Raw genomic sequence first — 7,468 nt, forward strand, 5'->3', positions numbered from 1 at the left:
TATTGTTTTTGATTTCTTTTACATTGAATCTTAGTTTTCTTTTGACAAGAGCCCAATATCTTTTGATAGGACGTAGTTCGTGACTATTTGGTGGATTACAGTGTTTCAACGAAATCTACTTTATATTCTCTAAGCCAGTTTAAAGTTGTGCCAGAGTAGTGACATGATGATGACATTAATCGGGCCAAAATAACGGGTTACCCATGTGTGTTCTTAAAAATGCCAAAAGACATTTCTTGAGACATTCTTTTATGTATATATGGTGTTAATTGTTCCCGTAATCACAAAACAAGTGCTTCTTTCTTCACATTCACAAATCACTTGCCAAACTAAGTGTTTTTTAGCGAATTTTTGAATTCCAATGCATTTATAATTGGAATTCAGTTTCTTGCGATTATTTGCTGAATAATATTGGTGTCCTGGAAGAGATTGGAAATATGCAGCACAATAAGTTTTATCATCAATAATCAAACAAGATGTTTTGGCAAATATTTTTTATAGAGCAACTTTGAACAATGAATTGCGACATTTTCTTGTTTTTCTTTACGATGAGTAATTTTTTTCTTCTTCAAGATTTATGGTCACAATTTCTCTTTACTCTTTGTATAGTGGAAGCACTTGGCTTAAATTTATTTGCTAAAGTTCGAACAGAAATCTCCGGTTTTCTGTCCAAGACATCTTTTACTTTTTTACTAAGATCTCGAATAACAAAGTAGTTTTTTCTTCCACTTCCTTATTTCCTTTCGAATGTACCAGTGTCCTTAAATCGTTTCACAATGCTCTGCACTATTCTCAAAGCAATCTGCAACTCTTTAGAAATTGTTTTGTTTGATATAACAGGATTTTCAACGAGAAAATGCAAAATTTTTTCTCGCTTCTTATCTTGATTTGATGACATTTCAATTGAAACTAATTGTTTTGATAGCAGAGTTGTTGCAAGTCATTTCATCTGTGATACCTATTTTGAAATTCACTTTACTCTAATACCTTATCCCATTCAGAAGTTCACGATCTGTAAACACACCTTCCTTTATATTGGTCTCACTCAGTCTTGGCAATTTCAACTTTATATGTAGCGGTAGTAAATAAATCTTCTTGGGGTCAACTAGTGTGAAATCTTGTGCACTTTTTTCGGGATGTAAAGACTTCCAAGAGGGCCGATCTTTAGTTTTGTAGTGGTCAGTTACCGTGCTCTAGTATCCCACTCGCAGGCAAAGTAGAAAAGTTTAATGCATCTCATTTTTATGCCCAGCAAGATAGTAGTTACTTTTAGATCTCTACAGATCAGTCAATAGTGGTCACTGTAATTAATTGAAACAAAAATAACCTGCGTATTAATATAAGACTTCTTCATGCAAATAGCATATCCAGTAAGAATTGATCTTACTTCATTCCATATTTATAAAACTGCTTTTTAACTCGCTTTCAGGCGTCAATAAAGATTTTTTACTTTTCAGGATTGTGCTCAATATTGAATGAATTCATTAGTTGATTGATCTCGTGACAGAATACAATGTCATTTTTTATACCTAAAAACTGCGTATAGTCCTTGTTACGGTCACAATATATTAAAATTTGTTAAATTATTTTTAATTGCCTTTAAAGAAACACACTGTGTGTGTACATTAATGTGTATTTTTATTTATAAAATTAAATAGCTAAATTCAGTATTATATGGATTGTCGTATTAAACCGCAAACTAACTGGTAATCTTCACAATGATAGATACTGATGATGCCAAAGTTAATGTGTATTGTTTTAAAGGTAATCCAAACGTTGCCTTTAAAACAATACACTTTCTCAAAGAATGGCTATCGACTCTCGATTAAAAAATTAGTTATGATTATTTAACACCCTTCCCATGATTGAGTACATTGAACCCCAAATTATGCTATAATCTTGGGCATATAGAAAATCATATGACGACATTGCAATGTCGTCATATGATTTTCGAATTAAAGGATTAGAGGTCGACAATATTGTCTGAGGTTTTCAAATGTGGATAGGATGTGGGATTATGTGGAAATGTGGATAGGATGTAGGATTTTCAAATGTGGATAGCGTAATTTCTTTTTCAACAGGAATAGTTACATATTCAGGAATTGTTGCAGCTCTTTGCAGTTCACCAAGCTTGCGTCAATATTAAGATATTATAAAACTAATTTCTAATTCAACTGCAGTGTGACCTACCTTAATTCTCCCAATGCCCGATATTTGATTTGAGTGATTTTACCGACAAATACAGTTGCGCTATTTTAGCTTCCAAAGTGTTTACATTTTTGTTTGAATTTGTAACATTGTTTATATATTTAATATTTTATATATTTGATTATGTATTATACACTAAAACTTGTAAAACTTTCAAAATATTAGAGATGATTTTGTTGTGTCTTTAACATTAAGTAAAATTTTAAACTTTTCCTCTCACTTAAAAACAGAGTTAAACCCAAAAACTGACGACCAGATAATAATCTTATAAAAATAAATAAAATTATTTTCATTGAAAAATAGATAAAGGTAGATTTAACAACTTAACTAATATTAGTCTGATTATCCAAAGAGAAAAATTCTTTATAACTTTGTTTATTTATTACTTCTAATTTTGACTTGCCCAAACATGAGTCATAAGCACACAAAAAAAGTATATAAATTGGACTTTTGTTTTTCAAGATATTGCAAGAAATCTCTAAGGGCCGTTGCTAAGGTGCTTTATTTTTCAGTGCCAAATCTATTAAGGATAGTATAGGCCTTTTGATTTTTATTTTTGTTATTATAAGAGTTAACATAATAAATGAATGAAAATTATTAAAATTGAAACTTTTAAAAAAAATTTAGAGCCTGTTTTTTGGGGTACTACCGACTTAAAAACAGACATTTTGTCAACAAAAAAAAATACATGGATGACATACAATTCAGATAGATTAAAAATCCATGGGCAAGTGTTCTAAATTTTAACAGTCTAGTATAAAGATAAATTAGCAGTGGCGGACGCAGGATTTTAATTTACCCAGTCATAAATAGGGTTTGACGCCATGTTGTGATGCAAAATAAATAAAATCCGCAAAGGAAGGTGGGGGTCTTTCTTTTCGTGAGTCTAAAATTTGGTAAAAATTTACAAAGTAAAAAACATAGCCAGGATAAATAAATTTTGATTGCTTTCAATAAAACAAAACAAAAAAGAAAAAAAATAATATTTTTTCCTTATAGCTTTTCAAGTAAACTTTTTTTTTAAGCTTTAATGACTTTTTGACTTAACTTATTTTATTAATGCTTTCTTGAGCGTAATCATAAGACAGGTTTTTATAGAAATTTTTATAGAAACTTAATTCTTACGACTATGCCTTGAGCATATTGAAATGAGTTTTAGTAACGTTTCTTGTTATAATTAAGTTTTTCTAAAGTAATAAACCGCTTTGATTTATGTTTTAAAGTTTCATTAGTTGTATATCATAATTCCATTCATTCTTGCAATACTCCATTCATTTAATATAAAGTTTATGAAAAAGTTGTTGTTTGCCATTTCGTTGTTGCCATTTTTAATGTTTTTTAATACTTGTATGGTGGCCCATCGTTGCCAAAATAAAAAAAAATTTCCATACGTTTTTAAATGCCATGAATAATAATAATAAAAAATAAAAACTGGCGAAAACAACATGGAATGTAAAGGTTGGAATGCTACGTAAAACAAAATCTTTCAAGAAAATAAATTTTAAACTATATGAAAGTTAACTTTTCACAATATGCATGGAGTAAAAGAGCTCTTAATAGACATCTTCAACATTTTAAAAGATATTCCATTAATAAAAATGCAACAGTTGAAGATGTTCAAAATGCTGTCAAAATAGAATTACCCAAAATAGAAGTCCCTGGTGCACTGCTTGGATGTCGTACTATGCATTAAAAATTAGGAAGGTTTCACGAATAAAGTGTAGCTGCATGAACAACGTGGCTGTTGTTCATGCAGCTATGTTCGCAGAAAATTAACCAGCACTTAAAAACAGAAAACTTTGCTTTAAATAGAAGAAAGCTAAGAGCAGCTATATATCAAAAGGTCTAAACTGGGTACATTCTCCTAATGGTCACCAAAAAAGCGAATGGTCTATCATAACCTTTTTTGCAGTTAAAAAAATAATGTGGATAAAAGTGTGGAGTAGTAGTACACAATGTTTATTGCCAGATTCTATTTGAAATATTAGTTAAAGAATAAAATCGCTTCCAAATATAATAGAGTAGAAAAAGGTACAGAAACTAACATTGTGTATTTTCACCAAAATATTATGAATAATCCAATAGATAGCATCAATTATGGTCTTTCAACCTCAAACCAGGTAATATTTTAGCCAGGTTTTACAATAATTCAAGTTAAAATTTAATATTAAGCTAAAAAAATATATAATTTTATTAGTGTATTTCATTTTAGATTGAACGATGGTTGAAGGAGTTTCATGAGTATCTGGAAAAATATCGCAAAGTTTATTTAAAATATTTAAAAGACCAAGGTCATTATGAATCAGAATGACCTTGAATAAACCATGAAAAATAACTATGAATATTATTTGTAGGATCATAACGTGATCCCACAAATAATATTCATAGTTATTTTTTAGTTAATTAGAAACTAAATGAATTTTATTTTTTAATTTAACTAGTACTTTTTTTAAACACTGAGTCGTTTATTAAACATTATAGTTTCTAATTAAGTAGTTTTATTATTAAAATAAATAATGTAATTAATTTCACTTGTAAAATTCATTACTAAAAATAAAAATAAAAGTTCTAAATTATACCAAGCTTATATTTAAAGTAATAAATTAATACACTAGTTTTTTAATTTATTATCTTAAATAACAATGAATAATAAACTGTATTTAAGAAATAGGCTCAGTATATTTTTAAAAAGTTTTTTGTTTTATAGATATGCTAGTTTCTGCCAAAAAATTGAAGAGGCTGCAGAAGCATCTAAAATTTTAACAAAAGATTTTGGTTATGTTTCTTCTGCAATAAAAAAAAAATATCAAACATCAGATCAAAGCTCAGATGAAAATTACAATTTTTTGAAAGACTTAAAAATACGTTTATAACTGAAAATGCAATTTTGTAGATTTTGAAAGACATTAATTGACAATAGTCAAGTTATATATTAGATTATATATTGAATGCGACATAGTTTACATAACGCATTACATGATGTACCAAATAGCGTTAATTCTTTTGATTATTTGATAATGTTATTGGTTCGACTCTAAATTACCTAAATAAAAAACATTCTCAAAAAATTTATTACCACGTTAGTTGGTTTGTTACTAAGATTTTTTCCTTTCTAGCTTAAAAAAATCTTTATTAGAAATAAGTTAGTGAAATACAGTAGAAGTCTCCGAATGCGTTTGTTTATCTTCTTTTTCTTTTTTAAATATGAGAATACAGAATACTAAAAAAGTAGTATTAATGATGCAGTTAATTAATCTTTTATCAAATATACTACCGGAAGGTTTTCTGATATATTATTTTAACACATTTGAACTTTCTAATATATAGTTTTCCTTGACTTTCTTCTTTTTAAAGGAAAGTTTACTGTTTTCAAGTGCTACCTAATCTACTGCGTACATAGCTGCATTAACTCTTGGTAAACATAAATCGTAAAACCGTCTTAATTTTTTATGTATAGCACGAAATACAAGCGATGTATTAGGGCAATGTAATTGTATTTTGACGGCATTTTGAACATCTTGAACTGTTGCATTTTTATCAATGGAATATATTCATGAATGTCAAAGATGCCTATCATAAATTCTTTTACTCCATGCATATTTTGGAATGTTTACTTTCATAAAGTCTAAAATTTTTTGAAAGATTTTGTTTTACGAAGCATTCTAAGCTTTCCATTACACGTATCCCAGCAAGCACACAACGTTGAAACAACGTTGAAATAACGTTGATCGACGTTGATCAACGTTATTTCAACGTTGTTTCAACGTTGTGTGCTTGCTGGGATGTCTTATAACCAAGCGTTGTTTTATTTTTTTGTTTTTTTTTTCACGGCATTTATAAACAAGTAAAGCCGTATGGCAATGGCAACAAAGGGTCCCGTAGAATCTTTTCGGAAACTTTTTTTTTCTAATGGCAACGATGGGCCACCATATACTTAAATATTATTGGTGAACCGTCAAAATACATTATTTTAAAATAATTATAAACGTACCTATTTGCATCAACGTATAAAGATTAAGCGCTTAAGTCCAGTCTTGATGTCGTTTTTTTTGTTTTTGTTTACAAAAGAAAAGTTACAATCATAGTCCCGAAGCATTTCAATGCGGTTAAACTTCCATCTCTTTTATACTTTCATGGATTTTACCGCATTGATATACACAAAATAATCTTCTTTCTTATGTTTATTTTACGTGATTAGGTCACTTTAACGCTTAATAACAAAACTAAACATAAAGTCTAAAACGTCACTTGAAGAAAAAAAAGACTTTTAACATTATTTATTATATAATAACCAGAGCCATGCTGGGCTACCTCGCAGCTCACAAGTGGGGTTGGGTGGGGAAGGTCCCAGCAAATTTAGGGTGCCCTTTTACAAATTTGAGAATTCGGTATTGTTAAGGCAATTTACAAATTATTCGAATTCTTTTATTCGGAATTAGCGTGATATCATCTGCGTATTATGTCCAAACAACAGCTTTAGATGTTATAATTTTTTTTGCCTCCGATTTTTTTAATATTTAAGGAAACCTTTTTTTTATATATATAATTTTCAAAACCTTTGTACTACTCCTACACACCTATCCAAAAATGGTCCCAACCTCAATTTTGAGGACCAAAAAAACGGCCTATTGGACATTAATATGCAAGGTCTCTTGTATCACCAGATGTAAAAATTAAAATCTAATCTCTATAGCCTAAGGAGAAAATCACTTTTAAAGTTTTATAGCTCTTTGCGCTACTGATTGCACTTGGAGCTCCGTTGTAAATCTATTTTGTTTTTTTTTTCATTTTTGGGTTATGGAGTTTTTAAAAATTATCAAAAACTCTTTACATATATGTGTTGGCTATAACCTGACAAAAAATCAGCTCTTTAACATTTGTGGTTTGTGTACAGGGACCTAAAGTATAGAGTATAGCACTAAAACCTCTTCAAAAAGAGACAACGGATGCTTAACGTTTTTATTATAACCTTATTATTGACTATGGAAGTTTTAAAATTTAATAGAATAAAGCCTTGGCATGTATCTTTTAGTCAAAAAAAAATAGAAGCAAGATATTTTTTATCTGTGAAAAGATATAGCTCTTAAAGTAGAAACCTCGCCTTTGAAAAAGCGGCCAAAATGTGGCAGCTTTTTGTGGTCTTTATGTCTTTTAAAGATTCAAAGTTACATTAAATAACTAATCTAGTAACAATATGAGGTGACTAGTGGATATGGGATTCTATGGTTGTTAGACATCACATCTGTGTGTACTTTGTCTG

The sequence above is a fragment of the Hydra vulgaris genome, chromosome 12 (assembly GCF_038396675.1).
Source record: "Hydra vulgaris chromosome 12, alternate assembly HydraT2T_AEP".
NCBI lineage: Eukaryota > Metazoa > Cnidaria > Hydrozoa > Anthoathecata > Hydridae > Hydra > Hydra vulgaris.